The sequence below is a fragment of the Pongo abelii genome, chromosome 18 (genome assembly GCF_028885655.2).
Source record: "Pongo abelii isolate AG06213 chromosome 18, NHGRI_mPonAbe1-v2.0_pri, whole genome shotgun sequence".
Classification (NCBI taxonomy): Eukaryota; Metazoa; Chordata; class Mammalia; order Primates; family Hominidae; genus Pongo; species Pongo abelii.
In genome coordinates this window covers 71,351,164-71,377,971 of record NC_072003.2, presented here as the reverse complement: position 1 = coordinate 71,377,971, position 26,808 = coordinate 71,351,164, and the positions used below count along the sequence as shown (strand labels likewise).

Below are 26,808 nucleotides of genomic sequence, written 5' to 3'. Positions count from 1 at the left end.
CGGATGCCTGTAGTCCCAGCTACCCAGAAGGCTGAGGCACGAGAATTGCTTGAACCCAGTTCAGTGAGGTTACAGTGAGCCAAGATTCACTCCAGCTTGGGTGACAGAGTGAGACTCTGTCTCAAAAAAAGAAAAAAAAGGAAATACAAAATAAGGCCTATGTGGAAAGAATTTTTCCCCAATCACAATGTGAAATTTGAGAGACTCAATCTTTTCTGAAATGTCTTCCTCGTCCAGATTCAGTGGTTTCTCCACATTGTTTTCATTTTTTAGAAATTTAGGCAATTAGTCCTTCTTTCCCTTCCTCATCAGTACAAGGAGCATAAAAACAATCATTTCAGTAAGTTGTTGTAAAAGTCAAGATACTGTCTGGAAAAGCCCTGTATAATCCTGTAATGTAATTCGGTGTAAACCAGCACAGTTATTTCTCTTCTCTCTTGCTTTGGCTTGAGTAAAACACTGTGTCTTCAGGTTCTTAATAGCTTACTGGAGGTCCCCTTTGGTAGATTTTGAGGTGAATTTATAACATTGTCTATTATATGGATTGTGTGGATTTATGACAATTTAGAGATTCAACAATTCCTTCCAACTCTCTCTGATGTGTCCATCTCTAGTTCATTTCCTATAACTGGGCACTTTCAAGGCTAAATTCCAAATTTCTTACTCCTTTGATACCCCCTTCTGGAGGATCTAGATAAGTTTTATGGCTTCAGATGTTATCAAGTTTGGTCTACCATACTGCCATCTATGATTATACTTCTCTCCACCATTGTCCATGGAACATTTCAGTTTGAATGCCACACAACTCCTGAAACATTGTATTTAAAAACAAGTCCATCTTCCCGAAGAGTCATCTTCAATAATTTCCCCATCACTATCAACAACATCTTGAGTGTTTCCAGGCTCAAAGCTGTGGTATCATTTTTTCCCTACTTCTATTTTAACTTACAATAAAAAATTCTGCTAATCAGTTCTTTGTAACAACTTTGGTCTCCCCATACTCCTACTCCCAGCTTCCAATTCCTCTACTTCCCAGATCTCTGGTGTATTAGTCTGTTTTAACGTGGTTGATAAAGACATACCTGAGACTGGGCATTTTATAAAGAAAAAGAGGTTTAATGGACTCACAGTTCCACGTGGTGGGGAGGCCTCACAATCATGGTGGAAGGTGAAAGGCGAAAGGCAAAAAGCACATCTTACATAGTGGCAGGCAAGAGAATGAGCAAAGTGAAAGGGGAAACCCCTTATAAAATCATCAGATTTCATGAGACTTATTCACTACCACGAGAACAGTATGGGAGAAACCCTCCCCATGATTCAGTTATCTCCCACCCGGTCCATCCCACAACACGTGGGAATTATGGGAGCTAAAGTTCAAGATAAGATTTGGGTGGGGACACAGCCAACTGTATCATTTGGCCTTAACTATCTCATGTGTAGATGATTGCACAAGGAAGTGCTAGGAAATTCTCATCATATGACTTTTCGTACACCAACTAAACCTTGAGAATATTTGTACAATATTATTGTTCAGTTCAAGTATCCCACTGGCTGCTTATTAATCAGTAAGTTTATTACTCAAGGTACTTCATCATTAGAACTACTGTTTTATTAACTACGACTTTATTTCCATAAAAGATATTCCACTTCAGCTGCTCACTATGTTTGCTATTCTCAGGTTTGACTTTTCTTGCCTTCTAAGCTTTTAGGCCATAAGGTATAACATTGCCTAAAGAACATCTTCATTACTGTGATGAGTGGCAGATCATTAAAAAAGGGTGTGTGCGTGGCTAGGGGTCAGTGGGAAGACTTCTGCTGATGCTCATTTGTTCTACAATTAAATAAATAAAATTCAACTTGATTTTTTTTTGGCTTAGTAGCCTAGAATTTATATCACTTCCCTCTTTCATCCATAAAGATACATTGGCTTCATCCTCTTCAAAATCCAGCTGAGAAGTTAACTTCAGGAATCTTTCCTGGACTGACTGTTCATGGATAAGATTTGTCTCTACTTAGTATCTGTGCTCTTTATTCAGAATTTTTAAGTGCACAGTTGTTGATATGGTATTATTTTCAAGTACTTTGCAGTCCATATATAATGTTTGTTATATGTGTGTACACACATCTGTTATCATCAGCCTAAGATACATAATAATGTCACATTCCTTTTAATTTTCAAATTAAATGTCTCTATGCCTTTATTTTCTCCCCAGGATGTTTGCTTTGCTGACAACTCCAAGACTTCTAGGGATGCTTATTCAGACTTACAGGTCAGTTCTGGTAAGCATCCTCTGACCAGTCAACCAAGCAGTTGAATTCTTTACAGCCGTTGCTAATGTCACTGGCACAAGATATCCTTATTGAAACAAGGAGAACCCAGCAGCCACAGCATGTTCTTTGTTGTCACTATTTAAATACTCTGATGCCATAATTCTTGGTCATTGCTGGATAAGCGACAATAAATTGGGCATGGCTTTTTTCTGAAAACCTGCCCAGTGCAAGCCTGCTTAGGGCTGAGCCTGTGAGTACCTCTCAATGCATGGGAGGAGCTCAGCTGTACTTACCCACATTTCTTGTGACTTTGGCTCACAGCCAGGTCTTCATGTACCAATGTACGAGGCTCATATCTTTGAATCTGGGCATACATATACAAATATTTTCTTTAAGGGTGCCCATAGTACCAGGGTGAATAAGTTTGAAGGACTTTCTAGACTTAGTCTCTGCCCTTTATAAAACCATCAGATCTTGTGAGACTTATTAACTATCACGGTAACAGCACAGAAAAAGCCTGCCCCCATGATTCAGTTACCTCCCACTAGGCCCCTCCCACGACATGTGGGAATTATGGGAGCTACAATTCAAGATGAGATTTGGGTGGGGACAAAGCCAAACCATATCACCATGCCAGCTTCTTTCCCCAGTGTGGCTCCAAGAATGCTGACAACCAAACTCATAATTTCAAGACAGGAACTTAGAAAAATCCTCTCTGAAATAACACCATCATAAAATAAGAGACTTAGTAATACTGACATTTGAAGATCCCTAATAAAATGACTAGTCATTCTGTCTAACATTGATTTCAACAGATAACAATCCACATTTATGCACAAGAAGATTTCAATTGTCTTTTTAGAACCTCACCCTCAAATATGAATGGAAAGTCAAGGACCAGATATCTAAACAAAGTTCCTCTCTCCATACACTAAAAAGCTGAATAAGGAAAAAAAAAAAAACATTGAGGAAAAGAGAACAGGAAGCAGAAAATAATCTCATAAGACCCATAATCAATATTGTTAAATAAGAAAATATTTTGAGTGCATTCATGAGACAAGAACGAGAGGTCATAAAAAAAGGAACATTCTATGTGCAAAAGTATTATCCAAATTTTAAAATTATGATGCCGTTACACTTTTGGCAATGGTAAATTGACTTGTATTATGTTAACCTTCCAATAGACAACAATACATTCTGGGGAAAAATATAAAAACAACTATTTGAAGGCACTGGGACAACTTAAAGCAGGTAGAAACTGAAAGGGGAATTGCATTGATTCTGCATCTGGCTTTTCACTTAAAGGCTCTTTCCAGTCAGTCTACACCACATGAAACAGCTGAAACGCAAGCAGAAAGCTATAGTCTTACCTGATTTGAGGATTCAAAGGCAAAAATTTTGGGCTGATGGAATTGCTAGAAAATCATGGGAAAACCTCAGACAGGAGAAAGCTGAGGGCCTGGAGGTACAAAATCTTCATATAAACCCCCTCAAATCCTTGGCTGGTCGTGATTAATGCATATGCAGAGGACCTGGCAAAAAACAACAGCTGGAAGGCTAAAAAAAATGAGCGAAGAGTTTAGCTCAGGGAGGAGTTTCATTTTTGAGCTCAGTCCCTTGAATTGCTTGCTAGAACTAAATCAGCAGTATTTAAAGATAGCCATAGCCTCCACAATAGCACAATTAAAAACTACTAAACACATGAAGAAGCAGTGGATGGAAAAAAAGTAAGTTAGAGAAAGTCAAAGAAACGAAGCCGTGAACTTGAAGATACATCAATAGAAAATATTCAATCTGACGATGAGACAGAAACAATATTGAAAACAACCTACAAAGACTCAGTATTCTGTGGGACTATATTTAAGTGGTTTTAAGTTATATTTAAATGTATTCTCAGAGCTGTGAAAATGCAGTATAATAAAAGATTTGAGGAAATAATTACCAAATTTCTCCTAAATTATGAAAGACATAAATTTATAGATACAAGATCTGAACCCCAATTAAGATAAATACAAAGAAACCACACTTAGGCACATTTTCACCGAACAGTTGAAAACATAAATAAAGAGAAAAGCAGCCAGAGGAAAAACAGCTCCATTATAAACAGGGGAACAATTATACAAATTATTACTGATTTCTCATCAGAAACAATGGAGGTGAGGAAATAATGGAACATCTTAAAGTGCTGAGGGAAGCAGGAACTGCCAACCTTACAATCCCTATCTAGGAAAAAAATCATCTTAAAAAATGAAAGCAAAATAAATACATTTTCAGAAAAAATTGAGAGAGCCTGTTATCAGAAGAATGGTTCTACAAGATATATAAACTCTTCAGGGTAAGGAAAATTAGATGAAAATTTATAGAGAAAGAATGAAGAAAATATGAAATGGTAAATACTTGGGTAACTATAAAGGACTATACTTTTTCTTATCTTTAAAAGAAAATGACTAATGAAATATAATAACACCTTCTGGGTTAATGTATATATTACATATAAGATAATATCACAAAGGATGAGATGGTAAATAGAAACAGACTGTTACATGGCTCTAATTTTTTTTTTTTTTTTTTTTTTTTTTGAGACAGGGTCTCATTCTGTTGGCCAGGCTGGAGTGCAGTGGCACGATCTTGGCTCACTGCAACCTCCACCTTCCAGGCTCAAGCAATTCTCCTGCCTCAGTCCCCCGAGTAGCTGGGATTACAGGTGTGTGCCACCACACCCGGCTAAGTTTTGTATTTTTAGTAGAGATGGGGTTTCACCATGTTGTCCAGGCTGGTCTTGAACTCCTGACCTCAGGTAATCGACCCGCCTCAGCCTCCCAAAGTGCTGGGATCACAGGTGTGAGCCACTGTGCCTGGTCACATGGCTCTAATTTTTTAAAAATGGCTTCATTGAAATACAATTCACAATACAACCTACCCATTCCAAGTATACAATGTAATGGCTTTAATTATATTCATAGTAGGGTAAGAATGGAAATGGCAGCCGGGTGCAGTAGCTCATGCCTGTAATCCCAGCACTTTGGGAGGCCAAGTTGGGTGCATCACTGGAGGTCGGGAGTTCAAGACCAGACTGGCCAACATGGTGAAACCCCGTCTCTACTAAAAATACAAAATAGTCAGGTGTGGTGGCACGCACCTGTAATCCCAGCTACTCGGGAGGCTGAGGCAGGAGAATCACTTGAACCCAGGAGGCAGAGGTTGCAGTGAGCTGAGCTTGTGCCACTGCACTCTAGCCTGGGCGAAAGAGCAAAACTCTGTCTCAAAAAAAGAAAAAAAAAAAAAAGAATGGGAATGGCTAATATTGAATTTAAAATTGTTTTCAATGCCATGATGTAAACACATGCTCCAATTCACATCCACAAATCTTCCCCAGAATTGACCTGGGAAACACAGATTAGTCATTACATATAAGTTTTGGTTACTAAGTTACGTGTATTTCAATCAAGTCTTTTAATAATCTAGATTCAAGAATTCAGGAATTTGGAATTACAAAAATGTTAACATAAAAATAGGGCAAAGGATAGAATAATTAAAGTTTCTGTAATAAGAACCTATATGGGAAAATTAATATGTATAAAAATTTCCCAATAAAAATAAAATTTTTGTAATGACAATATAGTTTGAGGCTGATCAACAACTTAACCACTATTTGTTGATAGGATCACAAGTGAGGACTGGATAGATGTAGATTATATTTCTATAGAAGTCATTACCCTACCAAATTGCAACTTGGCAATAAACAAGAAAAGTTACAGCTTTTCATTAAAGGTACTCAAATAAATTCATTGTTTATCAAATAAATTTCTACTTAGAGGAAGACAATGCTGCATAGTAAAGTGTTTCTCAAATGTGAAAACTATACAGACCCTTTAAAATGAAATTCTGCATAATCTTACTTAAATACATATAAACATAAAATCATAAAGTTAGGTTTAATGCATTTTCTTAAGCTCTTATAACTATAAAACTAAAACAAATTTTAAAAAATTGTAAAATCAGTATTTAAATAAAAAATAATATGATAAATTATTTTGTTTTACTAAAATTGCTAATGTTAGGTTTAATGTAAGGTGGTATTTCTTCAGGTATGGGTCTATACTTAAACTTATTATTTGGTGTTCTATATTTCTAAATTTAATATATTTTTAAATTTTCATGTTACGGCTATGGACACTGCCTCTTTACAGAAGTTTTTTTTTTTTTTTTGAGACGGAGTCTAGCTCTGACTCCCTGGCTGGAGTACAGTGGCGTGATCTCAGCTCACTGCAAGCTCTGCCTCCCGGGTTCATGCCATTCTCCTGCCTCAGCCTCCTGAGTAGCTGGGACTACAGGCGCCCACCACCACACCTGGCTAATTTTTTTTTTTTTAATTTTTAGTACAGACGGGGTTTCACCGTGTTAGCCAGGATGGTCTCGATCTCCTGACCTTGTGATCCGCCTGCCTCGGCCTCCCAAAGTGCTGGGATTACAGGCGTGAGCCACCGTGCCCGGCCTACAGAAGTATGTTTTATAAAATGGCACTAATGTTCACTGAGTTGTACACTAAAGATTTCTGTACTTTAATAAGTTAAACCTTTATTTAAAAAATAGTTTTCACAATGTAAAGGCTTTGTTTGATAGTACAGTATGATGAGACTTATACTTAACAAAGTCCTGCTCAGAAACAATCTTTGAATGCCTATTTTAATAAGGTGTCTGCATTAGTCCATTTTCACACTGCTGATAAAGACATACCCGAGACTGAGCAACTTACAAAAGGAAGAGGTTTTAATTGGACTTACAGTTCCAAGTGGCTGGGGGAGCCTCACAATCATACTGGAAGGCAAGGTGGAGCAAGTCACATCTTACGGATGATGGCAGGCAAAAAATGAGAGAATGAGGAAGACACAAAAGTGGAAACCCCTGATAAAACCACCGGATCTCGTTCACTACCATGAGAACAGTATGGGGGAAACTGCCCCCATGAATCAATTATCTCCCACTGGGTCCCTCCCACAACATGTGGAAATTCAAGATGAGATTTGAGTGGGGACACAGCCAAACTGTATCAGTGTCACTGTTAACATTATAGAAGTTTTATTTAAAGGTAAGTTTAAATATTTCTATTATTTCAATTTGCATTAAATAATCTGATTGATGGGATTCGGAACAGGGTATTTGGCACCACGGAATTGTTTCAAATAGGCACATACAAAAATATGGTCTCCGCAATACAATGACTATTTCAAATTCAAGATGGTAACAAAGACAGCAGTGTTCATTTGGGTTCATGTTGCCTTTACTACCACATGCTATGTTACAGATCAATCCTCTTTAAACCACTATGGGACCTTCAGTTTTACATTGTACGATGACATTTTTTGCATTCTCTTATCTAGCCAAACACAACCAAATAATTGTGTTTCTAGAGAAAATACCAAATAAAAATACCAAATAATTTCTAGAGAAAATAATACCTGCATTCCAGAATGCAGGGCCATCAACACTGCTCACTGCAGCCTTGACCTCCTGGGGCTCAAACAATCCTTCTAGCTCAGCCTCCTGAGTAGTTGGGACTATAGGCCCATGCCACTATGCTCAGCTAATTTTTCATAGAGACAGAGTCTCACTTTGTTGCCCAGGCTGGAGTACTTTGTTATAAGAGGTTACTAAGATTATTCCCATGATCATTGTTAAATTAAAAAGATAAAAGCACAATTTTAAACTGTTGAATTTTCTTTTTTTATAGCACTTGTCACCTTCTAACATATTATATATTTTACTTCTTTATTTGTTTATTGTCTATCTCCCCTATTCCCACAAGAATGTAAGCTCATTTAAGCTCAGGGCAGAAACATTTTTCTTTTTTCATAATGTATCTCAAGTGCCCAGAACAGTGTCTAACACATAATAAGCACTCAGTCAATATTTGTTGAAAGAATAAAAAACTTGTTATAAGATGACATCTGGGGACATCCCAGCCTTTCAGGATTCCTAGATTGAGAAATGCTGGAATGAAGGAAAAAGCTTTGGCTTAGAGGCTTATGTCTTAGCTTTCTAGTTTTACTCATCTGCTTACTACCTACATAACATGGGGCAAGTAATTATACTTAAACTCAGGGAGTCTGATTTTGCTAGGAAAATCAGTAAAATGTGAAGTCAGTTTAAAATTGGGATAATGGTTAATATGTAAAATATATAAAATACCAGCAGATATGGTGATCATCATTATTATATTAGAGATATCATAGAAAAATATATAATCAAGCAAAAATAAACTTTTCCATATTATCACAAATTTTCCCTCCATTATTTCATCTTATTCATAAAAACAGAAAATAAGAAACAGGTTCAGGATAAACAAAAAAGCAAAAAAGAACAGAATCCAAAACTTTCACCAAAACAGGTGGATGAAAACACTGGAAAATGTTTTCCTAACAATCCTTTGTCAGATGTTGAAAGAGCTGTGTTATAATAGAGTTATAAGATAAGCTGAAAACAAAGCATCAACAAGAAAATAGAAATGCATAAAACATGTAAAATAGAATAGAGATCATTGTGTGACCTCAGCTGCATGGGAGTGGTTTTTCTCCCCCATCATTCATGTACACTTTATCCACCCACTCTCCTCCTACTTGTAAGCTCTACTTGGCTCATCAGGAACCTTAACCCTCAGGCCAACCCTGAAGGAAGAATTAACCTGCTTTTTGAACCCTTAGGCAGTGTGCATGGCCAGGAAGCAGGGTATTTGGAGAACACAGAGAGGTGATCTCAGCATTTTACTGCAATATCCCATAACCACTGAAGGAAGAGGTTAAAAATGACTTATATTAAGAAAAAGCAGTGTAAATGTATTTATTGGTTTAAATTTTGCTGTCAAATGGAATTCTCAAAATACTTTGGAAATACAAGTAGATTTAAGATGTTTTAGGTAAGCCTTATTTATTTTAAAAAGAGAGAATAAAATATTACTTATTAGCAAGGGACATATCATTAGTATTCACAGTTAAGCACACACTAAAAAGCAATTTTGGATGGCTAAGTTCAGTCTTAACCCAAGCCATGTTCCAACAATGCAAACAGGTATTGGTAGATAAAAATGGATTTTCCCTTCAACATCCTAATAACAATAAAAAATAGTTAAATATGATACACACTCCTGAAAACAACCCAGGTGTTAACAGCCAAGAAAACTACATGACTACTTGTCACCTAGTTCTGCCAGTGTGCAGTTTGCTGATCTCCTTTAATCTTACTGTACAGTAAAAATTATCTTAAACAGTCTCCACATAGGTGATTCATTCTATCGCCCAGCACTATTTGCTCTTTTTTTTTTGAGATGGAGTCTCGCTCTGTCGCCCAGGCTGGAGTGCAGTGGCATGATATCGGGTCACTGCAACCTCCGCCTCCTGGGTTCAAGCAATTCTTCTGCCTCAGCCTCCCCAGTAGCTGGGACTCCAGGCACCTGTCACCACGTCTGGCTAATTTTGGTATTTTTAGTAGAGACAGGGTTCACCCTATTGGTCAGGCTGGTCTTGAACTTATGACCTCAGGTGATCCGCCCGCCTCGGCCTCCCAAAGTGCTGGGATTACAGGCATGAGCCACTGTGCCCGGCCCATTTGCTCTTTAAAAACATGACATATCCACCTTGCTGAAGGTTCACGGCTAATAATCTATTCTCTAGTATGGCCAGATACTCTTTCCTCTAGTTAAGTAGAAGCTTACTAAAGATCAATTGTGTTTGTTTCCAGTACTGTTTATGCCTGTTTTATTTGTTACATTTATTACATAATCTAATTATATATAAACTGATAAAATATGAGTGCAGCAAAAGAACTGTAGCCTATAAAAACAGCAACAAACTAAGCTGAATGCTTCAAAAGGACTCAATAAAGAGGTCACTAAAAATTAACTTGTGGATGAGACATTGAAAAAGATTGGAACAACTGTCAATATTTAAAAGTATTCTATATTTAAATTGTTTCAAAATGTCTTCAGTTTCTTTCTCCAAAGAAATCAGAATGGGAAATCATACATCATGCATTAAGGGTGTGATTTTTGTGAGAGCTCTGAGAACACCATTCAACAATCTAAACTCGAAGAAAAGATCTTGGCAGCTTTACACCTAAGGATTGGTGAATAAATGCAGTTTTACGTTTTAAAGAAAGTAAAATGCTTAAGTCTTAACATTTTATTAGTCCCAGCTATAACCAACTTTTTCAGTTAACCGCCCAATCACAAGTCCCAACTGTATTATTTAAGAGGGTTCTACTCTGTTAATCTTGATTATTCCTCCTCAGTCTCAGAATGTTGGAAGCATCAAATGCCAGGTTTTCCCACCACCCTCAAATTCTACTGAAAGGCACCTGCCACAAACATTAGCCATTAGTTGGAACTTAAAGACTTCTAGCTAAATTTAATTTAAAATTTCAAAGTGTTTGTAACAACAAGAATTACAACTGAGAATATTAAGCAGGAAGAAAAGCAAGAATAAATGGGTGTACCAAAAACACAACTTTCAAAGAAAGGGGAGAAGGAAGGATGAACATACTAAGAACAGGGACAGCAAATCAAAAGCAAACAAAATAACACTAAAAGATGGATGACTGATTGAATGAAAGCTGAAGATACTATTATAATTATTGTTATAGTGAAACAGGTTCATCAAATGGAAAATGGTTAAAGTACAATGCATTTATTGTGTGGAATTCTATGTACAGTCATGCATTGCTTTATGATGGGGATATGTTCTGAAAAATGCATTGTTAGACGATTCTGTCATTGGGCAAACATCATAGAGCAGGGGTCCCCAACATCCAGGCCACAGATTGGTACTGGTCCCATTAGAACCAGGCTGCACAGCAGGAGGTGAGTGGCAGGCAAGGCATTACTGCCTGAATTCCGCCTCCTGTCAGACCAGCCACAGCATTAGAGTCTCACAGGAGCATGAACCCTATTGTGAACTGCACATGCTAAGGATCTAGGTTGCGTGCTCATGAGGATCTAATGCCTTATGATCTGAGTGGAGATTGTGCCACTGCACTGCAGCCTAGGTGATGCAGTCAGACTCTGTCTCAAAACAAAAAAACAAAATAGAACAAAAAAACCCCATAAACCAGTAACATAGTCATTTATTATCAAGTATTATGTACTGTACATAATTGTATGCACTATACTTTTATACAACTGGCAGCACAGTAGGTTTACACTAGCATCACCATAAACATTTGAGTAATCATTATACTATGATGTTATCACTAGGTGAGAGGAAGTTTTCAGCTCCATAATATGCAAGAATCGTTGTTTTATATGTGGTCTGTCTGTCATTGATTGAAATGTCATTATATGGCGCATGACTCTGGCTGTTAAAAATGAGACAGAGGCTGGGCATGGTGGCTCACACCTGTAATTCCAGCACTTTGAGGGGCTCAGTTGGGCAGACTGCTTGAGCCCAGGAGTTTCAGACCAACCAGGCATGATGGCATGTGCCTGTAAGTCCCAGGTACTTGGGAGGCTGAGGAAGGAAGATCGCATGAGCCTGGGAGGTCAAGGTGGCAGTGAGCCGTGATGATGCCACTGCACTCCAGCCTGGTCAAGAGTGAAACCCTGTCTCAAAAAAAACCAACCAACCAAACAAACAAAAAAACCCCAGAAGACAGATATGTAGACATAGGCATGAAAAGATTCTGATGCTTTATTATTGAGTGAAAAAACCCCTCAAGATGCTGAAAAATAAATACAATCCCATTTTTGTTCAACATTTTGCATATGTAGTTGTCAATGCATAGAAAAGAATACAAAGAAAGCTGTCAGCAGTGGCTACTCCGGAGACTTGCAATGGGCATAGTAGGGAGGGGTATACTTTTTATAGGGCTCATTTTCATACAATATTTTATTTCCTAAGTAAACAACAGACATTCAGCTTTGGAAAAGGCAATAGTAAATGTTGTACGAAAATGTAAGAACAGAATTGATGGCTATAGAAAAACTACTTTATATCTCAGTTTAAATACTTTGGATATTGTTAATGTTTCTAGGTCTATGAATTCTGGATAGTAGAAATATAGCGTGAAATGCCTTTTTCAAACTGGAATGGCTAAGTAAGCCTAAGGGAATGCTCTAAAATAAACAGAATAATGAAATAAATGTTGGTAACTACATCTCAACTCCTATGTGGTATTTCTAGAGCACTATGTTACAGGGGATTTCCTTTCATATTATTCAGTCAGAGATGTGTCATTTTATCAATTCTATTACATTTTCTGTTTTAACTGTCATGCCTTTGAACCTTTCCTGCTCTGATTTCTGCTTTGCATGGAAATCTGTTATCTTTCTAGTTGACTTTGGTGGATATCAATCCTCCTGAGTCTCTCTAAGCCTTCAGACTAAAGTTTTTAAAGTTGTCTTTTGGCTGGGCGCAGTGGCTCACATCTATAATCCCAACACTTTGGGAGGCCAGCACAGGTGGATCACTTGAGCTCAGGAGTTTGAGACTACCCTGGAGAACACGGCAAAACCTTGTCTCTACAAAAAACACACAAAAAAATTAGTCAGGTGTGATGGCAGATGCCTGTAGTCCCATCTACTCGGGAGGCTGAGGTGGGAGGATTGCTTGAACCCAGGAGGCAGAGGTTGCAGTAAGCCAAAATCGCACCACTGCACTCCATCCTGGGTGACAGAGCGAGGCTCCATCTAAAAAAAAAAAAAAAAAAAAAAAGTTGCTGTTTCCTTCTTGCATCATCTACATTTTCTCTGGAATCAATAATTCATTTTTCTATTTTCATTTTCATTTTACTTATCTTCCTCATATATCTGGTGATCTTTACGTGTATGTTCATGTTTATAAATGAAGGACTAAGTTGTTCATGACAGGTGATCATCATGGATTTCTTGTACCTCTGTTGTAGTCCTGTGTCATTTCTCCAGCAGGATACCCCTCAGTGAACTGGCTTACTACCACCTTTGATTAAGTGGAAATGGCATGCTGACATACTTAAGGTCCATGACAAGCAGCAATAAAGGAGTCTTTGCCACAGTGCTGTAAGGCACTTGTATATATGAGAAGCCCTTAGTATATTTATAGAGGATCTCCTACTAGATTTAAAAAACAGTTATTGTAGTCTTAACACAGCGACAAACCTTGTACTGAGATGTCTGTTATGGAAGAAGGGGTTGCCTTTAGTCATCATGTCTTTTTAGTCTCTACCAATCAATGACAGTTTCTCAATCTCTCCTTGTTTTCTCATGACCTTGACACTCCTGAAGAATACTGATCAGTTAATTTGTAGAATGTCCCTCAATTTGGTTTTGTCTGAAATTCGCTCATGTTTAGACTGAGATTATTCATTTTTGCCAAGGTGATTTTTGCCAAGGTGAAAGGTTAAAAGGCATGACAGGTAATTTGTAGAATGTCCCTCAATTTGATTTTGTCTGAAATTCTCTCATGTTTGGACTGAAATTACTCATTTTTGCCAAGGTGATGTTAAGCCCAAGTTATGTACATAACATGATGTCAAGAGATACCTGATGTCAAGATACTGGTTAATATTAACTCTGAACATGTAATTAAGGTGGCATCTACCTGTTTTTCCACAGTAAAGTTATTATTTTTTCCTTTGTAATTAATACATATCATTCATGGATATATTTAAGATTTTTAAAAGGAAATAAATAAAAAATAATCTCTTTCTCGTCATAAATAACAATTTTAGCATCCATAGATGATTATTGCTTGTAAAAATGATTTCTGTATTTACCAAATGGTGATTTTCTATTTCCATTATTTTTCTGCCTTTATTTATTAGAATTTACTATAAGGACAAGCTGTGTCCTTTTGCCTTAATTTATTTATTCAAATTTTTTAATCAGTATAGACTCAATGATATTTAATACTATAGGTTTTAATGCATTACTTGTATTATATAATCTACTCACATGGGGTTTTAAAAATTACTTTTTATGTTTGATTTTGAATATAATTGTGTATTACTCAGAAAATACAATTTGAGTGATATCAATTTTAGGACATTTATTGAAATTTCTTTGTGCAAAGCATGTGGTTAATTTTGTAAATATTCTTTGTATGCATGACATAATAAACATTCTATGTTTGCTTTAGTCTTCATTGTGAAGTATAAAACACATAGAAGGTACACCAAATACAATTCAATACTTAGTGAATCATTATGAAGCAGACTCCTGTGTTACTACCACCTAGGTGAAAAAACAGAACCTAGTGACAGAAAAGCCTCCCAAATACCAGTGCCAACCTTCCTCCTGAAGAAAACCAATGCCTTGATTTTTTTGTTTTGTTTTTAAGAGATGGTGTTTTGCTATGTTGCCCAGGATGGAGTTCAGCAGCAATTCACAGGTGCAATCGTAGTGCACTACAGCCTCCAACTCCTGAGCTCAAACAATCTTGTCTCAGCTTTCTGAGTAGCTACGACTATAGGTACATGCCAGCACACCCAGCTAATGCTTTGATTTTTAGGTTAACTAGTTCCCTGGTTCTTCTAATAAGTTTACCACCTAAGTATTCATTACTAAAAACTATAGAGGTGGCTGGGCATGGTGGCTCACGCCTGTAATCCCAGCTCTTTGGGAGGCCGAAGTGGGTGGATTACCTGAGGTCAGGAGTTTGAGACCAGCCTGGCCAACATCATGAAACCCCGCCTCTACTAAAAATACAAAAATTAGCTGGGCGTGGTGGTGCATGCCTGTAGTCCCAGCTACTCAGGAGGCTGAGACAGGAGAATTGCTTGAACCCGGGAAGTGGAGGTTGTAGTGAGCCAAGATTGTGCCACTGCACTCCAGTCCGGGTGGCAGAGTGAGACTCCATCTCAAAAACCAAAACCAAAACCAAAACCAAAAACACTACAAAGATACAAGATGTATTATGAAAACATGATTAATCAATTAATACCAAAATAAACTTCACAAGAAATACTATGAGTCAAAGAAAAAGATTTCATAATGATAAAAGGTTCAATTCACTAAGAATGCATTACATTCCTAAATGTGTTTGCATCTAATAATAGAACTTCAAAGTACATGAAACAAAAATGACAAAAATGAAGACAAATAAAAAGTACCTGCTCATAACTGAAAATTTTAAGTCATTCCTCAGTAATTGATAGAATAGACAGCAAATCAGAAAAGATATAGACGTGAACAACCATCAACTAGAATCCTATGCCTAACAATTGCAAAATACACGCTTTTTTCAAATGTATATGGAAAAGATGGTATCTCATCGAGTTTTAATTTCTATTTTTATAATGAATGAGCATAAACATACCTTCATATGATTATTAACTACCTGGCTATTGTAGATGCTATTGTTGCTCTTGTTAACCAGGACATTGCAACTATACTTCAACCGCCGATAATAGCTTACATTTGCCTCTTATAAGATTGTCGTTGGCTGATGGGAGCACCACCTCAGCCTTCAGAAGCTACTTTGCTTGGAATGGCTAGGATATGCCACCCCACCAGAGGCAGCCCAGAGCCAATGGATGACTTATGTGGGGGTACAACAGGCTAGCTAGCTACCTTATGTCTGGTAAGGACAAGCTTTGGGATACAATGCATGCTCCAGAACTCCCTATAGGATGAAGCTGAGGCTAGACATCTTCTGAAACCCTATCTTTGCTTAATTTCTTCCCTGTCCTATCTTGTTTCATTTCCTCCCTCACAAGAATCTCCTGAAAGAGACTGGTATCTTAATATATCACTCATACAAAAATTGCTGTTTAGGGCTCTGCCTTTTGACAATCCTAACTAGGATAGTTGCTAACAGTAGTGATCACTGGAAAAATAGTATGGAAGAGGTTGTGGAGTCCCTGGCAGGTTGTTGCAGTGTAAATTATAAGACTTTCACCTACAGTAAATGGGGACGTGATACAAAGCAGAAAGATGGTATTAGCCTGTGTAAGAGAGTAGGTATTAGGACTGTGATGCTGGGTAATTATTGCTGAGCACCAATGATTTAATGAAGAAAGAGAATGACAAATTAGGTCAATTAAACACCAACTTATAGTAAAGAATAAAAATTAAAAGGCAAACATGGTTTAAGAATAGAAATGTGAGTTAATGATAAGAGGTGGCAGGATTTAAGAGAAGGCTACTTTCTCATCCCAGCCAAGTTTTCTATGCCAAAGTTAAGTTCCTGATAGAAAATATTACTTTGAATCTTGTGGGCCTGTGGAAGGAACCCATTCTTCCTCGTTAGCATATAGGAGCTCCATCTTCCCTATGACCATGCAGAGACTTCAAGGTACCCTATAGAATAATGCTTTCCTTTCTTAGAGCCTAACCTCAAAACCTTGGCCACTAGAGGAATAACTTGTGTCAAATCTCGACATAGCCCCATGGGAAAATCTTGGATCTGCTAAGGGAGAAAGGACATTTAATGCCAATAGAGCAGCAGCACCTGGCTAATAAGTACTGCAGAAACTGGTGGAGTATGCCTGGGAGTAAATCCTAAGGGTGCTGGACCAGGGGAAGCATAATGTAAAGCTGCTTAATGAAGAAACTTTTCCATAACTCTGACTTAACACTCTGACAAAGGCCCTCGGAATCAGGTTTTTACTTTTATTTATTTATATATTTTTTTAGACAGAGTCTTGCTCTGTCGTCAGGCTGGAGTGCAGTGGCGTGATCTTGGCTCCCTGCAAACTCTGCTTCATGGGCTCAAGCCATTCTCCTGCCTCAGCCTCCTGAGTAGCTAGGACTACAGGTGTGCGTCACCATGCCCAGCTAATTTTTGTATTTTTAGTAGAGACGGGGTTTCACCATGTTGGCCAGGATGGTCTCGATCTCTTGATCTTGTGATCCACTTGCCTCAGCCTCCCAAAGTGTTGGGATTACAGGCGTGAGCCATTGCGCCCAGCAGGAATCAGTTTTTAATACACTGATGCGGTGGTTCTTGTATACTTCAAACAAGTGAAAGCTCCCATTAAATAGATATGTTAACCGATGTTGTAAACTCTTCAGAGCATAATAAAAACCTCAGATAAGTGGGTATGCAGAAGTGGACATGTTATATGAAGCTAAAAACCAGCTTATGATGTTCCCTGGAAGGATCTGGAAGTTGCTTCATTTACCAGCATCAATGAAGAGCTTAGTAATGACTGTTCTGCAGATGGGGACTTTGAAGGTGATGGTGTTACAGAACTGGAATCTCTTCTACCAATGTGGATGATATGATCCAGGAATAGCAGAGATTGGGTGCCAGCACTTAATTATCAGGTGCATGATGGAAATGTATACCACAAACATAATTATATAATATTTTACATATACATAAAACATATATTCAAAAGAGACTGAGATTAGATGAGCAGGAAGATGAAGTCAGCCACTATGAAAAGTCATAATCCTGTGCTCAGTTTCCACACCTAACTTAGTTCTGACTCAGAATTCATCAACTAAAAGAGAAACTAGGGTCCACTTGTTGCCACAAGACAGCAAATCAATATATTAGTGGCTAATTTCATCTTTCTGGGATCTGGTTCTATGAGGTCTGAATAATACTGTCATATTAATATACTGACTCCAGCTTTCATTTGATTAGTGTTAATATGGTAATATCTATCCCCCCTGCTTTGATTTTTAAACTATTTATATTTTAGGTGGTTTGGTGGTAGGCAGCCTATATATCAGTCTTGCTATTTTTTAATGCAATCTGAGAATATCTGTCACTTAATAAGGGAATTTAGGCTATTTACATTTAACGTGATTATTGAAGATTAAGTTTAAATCTATTATTTTGCTATTCGTTTTGGATTAATTGAACATTTTTGGTAATTTCATTTTCTCTTGTTAGCTTATTAACCATAACTGCCATTTAACTTAGTTTTTAAAAAATAAGACTTTAATTTTTAGTCTACCTTCAAGTGATATTATTGACATTATGCCACTTCATATATAGTATAAGACCTTAGAATCTTCCATTTGTCTTCTTTAATACCTTTTATGCTATTGTCATGAGTTTTACTTTTACATGTTATAAAACTAATACATTATTATTATTATTATTATTATTTTATTGTTATTATTTTTTTGAGATGGAGTCTTGCTCTGTCACCCAGGCTGGAGTGCAGTGGCGCGATCTCGGCTCCCTGCAAGCTCCGCCTCCCAGGTTCACGCCATTCTCCTGCCCAGCCTGTAGTTGGGACTACAGGTGCCTGCCACCATGCTCAGCTAATTTTTTGTATTTTTAGTAGAGACGGGGTTTCACCACGTTAGCCAGGATGGTCTCAATCTCCTGACCTCGTGATCTGCCCGCCCCAGCCTCCCAAAGTGCTGGGATTACAGGCGTGAGCCACCGTGCCCGGTCCATTATTATTATTTTTGCTTTAAGCTGTAAATTATTTTTAAATGTTTGTAATAATAAAAAAAGTTTTCTAAATTCACCAACATAATTACCATTTCCAAGGCCTTTTATTGATGTGGCATAATTTCTCTTTTGCCTGCAGGGCTTCTTCAATATTTCTTGTAGAGCAGGTCTGCTAATGATGCACTCTTTCAGCTTTTGTACATCTGAAAAAGTTTGTTTCACTTTTTTTTTTTGAGATAGAGACTCACTCTATTGCTCAGGCTGGGGTACAGTGGCATGATCTTGGCTCACTGCAGACTCTGCCTCCCGGGTTCAAGCCATTCTCCTGCCTCAGCCTCCTGAGTAGCTGGGATTACAGGCACGTAGCACATTCTTGCCTAATTTTTGTATTTTTTTTTTTTAGTAGAGATGGGGTTTCACCATGTTGGTCAGGCTGGTCTCCAACTCCTGACCTTGTGATCCGCCCGCCTCAGCCTCCCAAAGTGCTGGGATTACAGGCATAAGCCACTGCACCTGGCCTCACCTTTGCTCTTAAAAGATATTTTTGCTGTGTATAAAATTTTAATTGAACTTTTTTCTTTTGATACTTTATAGGTGTTTCTCCATTGTCTTCTAGCTTACATTAATTCCAATGTTTTCTGGGTGTTATGGTGGATCATTTCTATGTCTTCACTAATCTCTTCTGAAATATCCAATCTCCTGTCAATCCCCTCTAGTGGTATTCTTAATCTCAGACATGGTAGTTTTTACTCTCTACAAGTTAAATTACAATCTTTAACTTTCATGTCTCTACTTAACATGTTTCTGCTTTACTCAGTTATGACAGCTGTTTAAATGTCCTCATCCACTAATTCTATCTTCTGTGTCATTTTTAGTCTTGCTTAATTTTCCTCGTTATTGGTAGAAAATATTTTATGTCAGTATGTAGCTTATTTTTTCATTTACTTTTTGCCATTCAAATAGTACAAGTTTTCAATTTTGCTGAAGTGCAACTTATCTAATTCATTCGTGGTGTAAGTTCTTTCCCTGCTATCTACAGGGAAATATTTTGCCTAGCCCAAGGTCACAAAACTTATCTTATGTTTTCTTGAAGAACTATTTTAGTGTTACGTTTTTATTTTATTCTAATACCCATTTAAGATTAGTATTTGTATAAATAATAAGGAGTGGGTCAAGTCTCTCATTCACATGGTTCCAGCACTGTGTATTAAAATGACTATTCTCTCTACATCAAATTGCCCTTGAATCTTTGCCAAAAAATTGTGTGTCAATTTCTGGGCTCTCTACTCTTTTCCATGGATCTTTACCTCTATCTTTATGTAATTATCACACTGTTTGATTACTGTGGCTTTATGCAACATTACAAAGCTAATGTGAGTCCTCTAATGTTCTTTTTACAAAATTATCTTAGCTATTCTATTGCTTTTCTTTATACATTTTAGATCAGCTTGCCAATTTCTAGAAAAACATTGTTGGGTTTTTGATGAAGATTGAATTAAATTTCACTATATATCAATTTAAAGAGAAATTACATTAATAATATTGAGTCTTCCAATCCATAAGCATGGTATTTCTAATTTGTTTCTTCAGTGTATTATAGTTTTCAGTATGTAAACCTTGAACATATTTTCTTAGGCTTATCCCTAAAATTTCATGCTTTTTAATATTATTATGATGTACTTCTTTTAAAAATTTGTAACTATTTATTGCTAGTGCATTTTTGAATTTTGATTTTGTATCCCATGACATTGCAAAACACATCTATTAGTTCTAGAAACTTTCTCATAAACTTGGAATTTTGATGCAGACAATGATACCATCTGAAAATAAAGATAATTTTATCTGTTCCTTTCTAATCTGTAATCCTCTTGTATAGATACCTTCAATTAGGCAAAGGAAGTTACCTATTATTCCTTGTTAGCAAAGATATTTTATCAGGAATGGGTGTTAATTTCTATCATTTTTACCCTGCATCCATTGAAATGATTATTAAAATAATAACCTGGTGATATGATGAATCTCATTGATTTTAGTATATTGAACCAACCTTGCATTCTTGGAATAAATTTGGCTTGGTTGTTATTTCTCATTCTTTTGACATATTAGCAAATTTGATTCAATTTGCTAATATTTTGTGCTTTCTGTGTCTATGTTTATGAGAGTTATTGGTTTGTAATTTTCTATTCTTATACTGTCTTTGTTTTTTGGCATCGGGTAATGCTGACCTCATCAAATGAGTTGGGGGAGTGTTCTTCCCTTTTCTATTTCCTGAGATTGTTTAGAATTGGTATGATTTCTTCCTTAAAGGTTGGTAGAATTTGTCAGTGAAGCCACTGGGCATGGCATTTTCTTTACAGGAAAGTTTTTAAACGACAAAGTCAATTTATTTAAAGATATAAAACGATTCAGGTTTAGTTTACTTGAATGAGTTTTGGTAGTTTGTGTCTTTTGAGGAATTTGTCTATTTCATCTAGGTTATCAAATGTATTAATGAAGTTGTTATTTATTTTTATTATCCACTTAATATATGTCAGCCTTAGTGATTGATATCCAAACTCTTTCATTCTTAGTCTTGGTAATTTGTGTCTTCTCACTTTTTTCTCATTTAGTCTGGCTAGATGTTTATTGATTTTTATAATCTTTGCAAAGAACCAGCTTTTGAGTATTCTGACTTTACTGTTTTTCTGTTTTCAGCTTCACTGGTTATGTTCTTATTATTTCTTTCCTTCTTCTTGCTTTGAATTTAATTTGTTTTCTTAAGACACATATTATTGATTCAAAACTTTCTAGGTTTCTAAAACAAGACACTAAAACTTATTTTCCTAGATGCACATCTTTAGCTGCATCTCAGAAATTTTATTTTCACTTTCATTTAATTAAAAACATTTAAAAAAATTTCCCTGTGACTGCCTCTTTGACCCACGTCATTTAGAAATGTGTTTAATTTCCAAAAATTTGGGATTTTTCTATATATAATTCTGTTATTGATTTCTAGTTTAATTTGTTTGTGGTCAAGAGATGATATTTTGTCTGACTTGAATACATTTAAATTTATTGATTTTTTAAAAATGGAACACAATGTGGTCTATTTTAGCAAATGTTTTGTGTGCACTTAAAAATAATTTGTATTCTGCTCTCGTCAGATGGGGGTCATTTTTCCTGTTTTCTTAAATGGCTATTATTTGAAAATAAAACTTTGCAAAAAGAAGGAATGTTACATAAGGTTGGATTCAGAAATCTGAAGTAGTTATCCATATAAACTTAATGAAGTACCTGTACATATAATTAATAATAACATAAGAGATGAGGCACCATCAAATGAAAGCAGATAATGAATAAGTTACCTCTTCACATGCTTACCTCTCAATCTGTTCCCAATTGAGCCAATAACCCATTCTCTATACTGTAGTCACACTGGGCTTATTTTAGTTCTTCCAAGTAGACATGTTCTTTTTCTGCATCAGGATTTACTGAACATAATCTCTATCTGAAAAATACTCCCTCTTTTTGTTAAGTTCTCTTCAACTTTCAGACTTGACCTTGAATTCACTTTCTTTAGAAAGTCTTTTTGACGTTCCCTCCAAGGATTATGTCCTCTTTGTTAAGGATCAGTGGTTTGCACTTTCCTGATGGTCTGTACCTCTCTTTCACACAACTTATGATTATAATGAAATCTATAAGGACAGATTAGACCATATTATCAAAGATGTTATGACTTCTCAAAAGGTTCAGAATCCCCTACTCAAAAAAGTCAGCACAATGAGACATGGAGTGGCCAACTAAACTCACTTAACTAAAATCTGATTTTTACCGGATATAATTTCTCCTGTGAAGACTATTCTGAAAGTAGAATTATAACTTCAGAAGAATATTGATTGTATGAGTATTCCATACCAATATTTAATACATCCATGAGACTATTATTTATAAAATGTTACAGGGCAAACATAAAACCAACCGAAATGAGAAATCCCATTCTTCTGCCTTCTGTAGGTCCAGGCAAATATTAATAGATAAGGTGTCTGCTTCTCTAAGACATTCCTTGCTTAAGAAAAGAAAACCCATATAGAAAGAGCAAATTTGGCTCAAATAACTTTTCTTTTCCAAATTAAATCCAAAATTTAAGGCTTTAGAGTCCAAGTTTCTCGCAAATTTTAGGAAAAAAAATCAATGGGTGAAGGAAGTGAGAGGAAAATCTTTGCCTTTCATGTACATTTGAAATCTTCATTTCTTTTAAATAGCACTTGATGATATTATGAGGGATCACTTACAGAAAAATATATAGAGCTTTCCAGGCAATGGAATTGGAAGAGCTGCCTTCCTCATGCCTCTCAGGCTTACTTTGTAAATTATGTGAAACACTTTTAGACAGACACTGGCACTCATAAATTATACAGTTCATTTGCATATTCCAGTCATGAAACATTATGCAAAGTGACATGATTTGCATAATGGATTCCTCTTGTCGCTTCACTTGCTGCGTGCTTTTAAAAAACAAAATGAAATAAAATGAAAGCATGAAAAGGTGAAAGCATCAAGTCCCCAGCCTTGCCTGTCTTCTTCCCAACTACAGTATCAGTTGCTTTCATTTTCTAGAGGATTGAGGGGAAAGGGACAAAAAGCCAACATATACAGACATATAAACAAAGAGCTTTCATACAAATTTTGTTGTTAATTACAATGTACCCATTTTCTCATTGAAATCCTTCACCATAAATAACCCTTTTGAGCCAAGAGACATCAAAACAAAACAAAACACTGAAACAGAAAAACTTTATGGAACTTTTTCTTAAAAAAAAAAAAACCAAACTTCTATGTCTGTAATTTTTAGGGAAGGGGTAAGCCTTTCTTTTTGTAACAAAAAAAAAAAAAAAAAAAAAAAAAAAAAAAATTTAAGGTACCAGCTATTTATCATTGGGAAAAAAAAAGCATATTATGGATGAAACAGAGGTTTGGTGGAAAGATTTTATCCCTTTCTAGGTGGACTTCTGAATGGTTTTCCTATTTTGAAAGAGGAACGGAGAAGAAAAACAGGGTGGTTGTTTTGATTATTTAACAAAATATATAATGGCTACATATATTGTAAAGGATGAGGCAATGCCACGTCGACTTCTATCGGCTCTACTCCAATAAGCAGGCAACGCTCCCTCAGCAGTTGCTAGCTTTGCTGCGGGCTTTCCCTGCTCCCCTGCACCAGTGCGAAAAGCAGAGTGTGCCAAGCGGCTGGCGTCTGTACCCTGTGGGAAAAGTTAACTGTAATTCTTCGGCTTTTAAAATCAATTAACCCGAGTGTTAATTAACGTCAAGTCGACGGGAGGAGGAGAAGAAGAAGGGGAGGGAGGGAGAAAAGAAAAAAGCTGCAAGGGCGGATGGCAGAAGAGTTGGCACGGTGCCATCCATTCAGGGGCAACGCCACAGTTTCGTGTGATAGCAGCAGCGGGTATATGTTACGGGGCCCTGTATGCGGGCCAGACAGTGCGGTAAAGCCAAGGGAGATTATCCAGACCCCCAGGAGCGAACAGCAAGCAGCAACCGAAGGCGCAAATGCCAGGATTACAGCCTAGGCTGCTCCAACTATGAGCCCTTCCTCGGACCCTGGGACTCGGCTACTTGGGGTTTGGGGGTCTTCCACACCACAGAGGCACAAAGCTGACTTTAATCACTTTTTTCCCTTTAAACTTGATTCTGCCGCAGTGGAGCCAGCACAGCGGATGTTTTCACACCCAGCAAGACAAAGGCCGTCGTCTCCGCCATGACACTGTTCCGTTCCAAGCAGAGGCCGGGATTCTGGACTCCTCGAAAAATAAAAAAGAAACAAGGAAAACAAACAACAAATACAGCAACAAACAGAAAAAACTGAAAACCACCAAAATCGTTTGCCCGTTTGCCCGTGCCAGGGGTGATCTGGGCATCTGTTGCAGCAGAAGGCGCTTGTGTGGGGCTAATTTTTCTTTTGGTGGGGGGGCAAGCTGTTGGCTTGTTTGCTACTTCAACTTGGTTTATAATTAACTTAAAAAAAAAAACCCACTATTCAGCCTAGTCAACAACAAACAAAGAAAAAGCAGACATCGGAAGAGAAATACCATAGGAAGCGGCATGAATACATGCCACAGCCGGTGCCACTTGCCACTCGGAAAACCTCAGGGAAAGATGCCAATTCTACAGCTGCGAAGAAGGCAGAGAAGGGAGCATAAAGGTCTACAACTAGAAATCATAAGTAAAGAATACTGCTTGTATAATCCTGGATTGCAATTGCACACAGCCTCTGCTGGGAGAAGAGAGGGAATATTTAAATGGAGATATAGATGGGTATAAATTAAAAGATAGGCACCTATCGATTGCGTATAAACACATGTGTAAGGTTGTATGTGTATATAAATATGCATATTTTCAGACAAACGTTTAGATATGTATATATTTTGTGCTACAGGTATGGGTATGTATATAGGTGTATATGTTTATGCATATACACACATATGTAGGATGTATGCATGTGTGAGAAAAAGGAGGGAGAGAGAGGAGAGAGAAGGAAATATGTGTATGTGCATGTATGTATATGCATACATCCCACTTTTTGACCCAGGTATACACAGAAGACAAAATAAAAATCATACTCCAGCAGCAAGCAGGCAGCCAGAGATTTATCTACATTCACTGCTATCACCAGGGAGATGAATGGGGCCGATCTGAAGCCCTTTTACAAGATCCACTATGGGAGTGAAGGAGGAGGAGGGATGCCACACAGACATGCACAAACTTGAAGGCAGAGGGATTTGGAAGGGGCTACTGAGGAAACACTGGTGGCATAACGCAGGGGAGAAGAAGGGGAAAGAGGCTTGTCTCTCTCTCTCTCTATGTTTTAGGTGGTTGTTTTTAAAAAATCTGCAAAAGGGTTTCAGGGAACGGCTGGTACTTACGTTGTCTGCGTTGCTGTGGATCCTGAAAGGTGTTCTGTTGGCACCGGGCGCTGAGCCAGGGGCAGGCGCTGGAAACAAAAGGGAGAGACAAAAAAATAAAGTCATTCAATGGGAATATTAATTGCTGCTCTTGTGGATTTTACAAAACACATAAACTGTTTTCTTTTTCTTTCTTAAAAAAAAATGTGGATTGGCGCGTGTCCCTTTTGCATGGAATATACAAGTAGTATGGGATTTACAGCCCAGTTGCGGGACTCAGGATTAGCTGCGCTGGCATCTTTTGGGCATATTCTTCCTTTTAATGAATGAGCTTTCGCTGTTAATGAGGAATAATCGTTTGGCTAATGAGCTTTGAAACATTAAGAGAAAAGAGGTTTTTTCCGTTAATCGCTCTGGTGCGACTGCATGGATGGATTACAAAAGACAGCAATAGGAACGCAGTACAAAGGGGGGGACCTCTCCTGGAGTGGGAGAAACACCGAGATGGGTGATGTGTCCCTGCGTCTTTCCTTCCTTCTCTCTTTCGCTCTCTCTGCCAACTGCTATGGGTTTCCATAACTTCGCAATCAAAGTGGATGGTCGGGAAGGATTATTACAAAGAGTGAAGCCTCCGCTGTTAATGTCTCCAGTGTTTAATCATCATACAGTAGAATGGTTTTATGCATATTTCATTTGCATATCATTAAACTGTGTTAGCGAGGGGCATTCAGAACCAGGAGAAGTACAAAGTTGGGGAGAGAGGGAAGAAAAAAGGTCCCTATGATGCTTATCTTCAAACAGGGACTTGTTCCATGATCTGTCTTCTACTTTTGCTAAAATCATTATAACTTGGAAACCTTTGAAGTTGGATACAACCTTGGATTCTTCTAATTCCTGCAGAGCAGTGTATTTTAAAAAACAGCAGAAATGTTCCTGCACTAGACAATTAAAGGAATATAAACTCCAGTGGGCTGAAACTAGTAGCTCTTTGGGGAACGCAGTAGCAGAGGCTTCTACAAATACCAACACTTAAAAATATATAATAAACAGCATCATATTAGAAACAAAGAAAACGAAGACAAGAAATATTAACACGTGGATTATATTTGTTTCCTTTGGGGGGTAATGAACTAAAGAGAATGAAGAAGCCATCGGTAATTTATCCCTTCATTAATGAACAGTCACCTTTTTGTATGTGTTTGTTTTTGTCCTTTCTTTTTGAAGAGGGATGTTGTTACTTTTGAAGCAATTAGTCAATTATTTTGTAGCTATGATCTTTTTCCCCTGCACCCGACAGGAAAGAAAGGTGGTGGTTAGGG

The 26,808-nt window shown here is 37.3% G+C and overlaps 1 protein-coding gene across 1 annotated transcript in view; it reads right to left on the bottom strand.

The window, feature by feature from the left end:
• Positions 1-26,808, bottom strand: part of PMFBP1 (polyamine modulated factor 1 binding protein 1) — a 556,696-nt gene that overhangs the window by 290,565 nt on the left and 239,323 nt on the right. Inside the window, exon 7 of the mRNA XM_063717359.1 lies at positions 25,511-25,578. The gene's annotated coding sequence lies outside the window, so the exon portion shown is untranslated. The remainder of the gene's footprint in view (positions 1-25,510; positions 25,579-26,808) is intronic.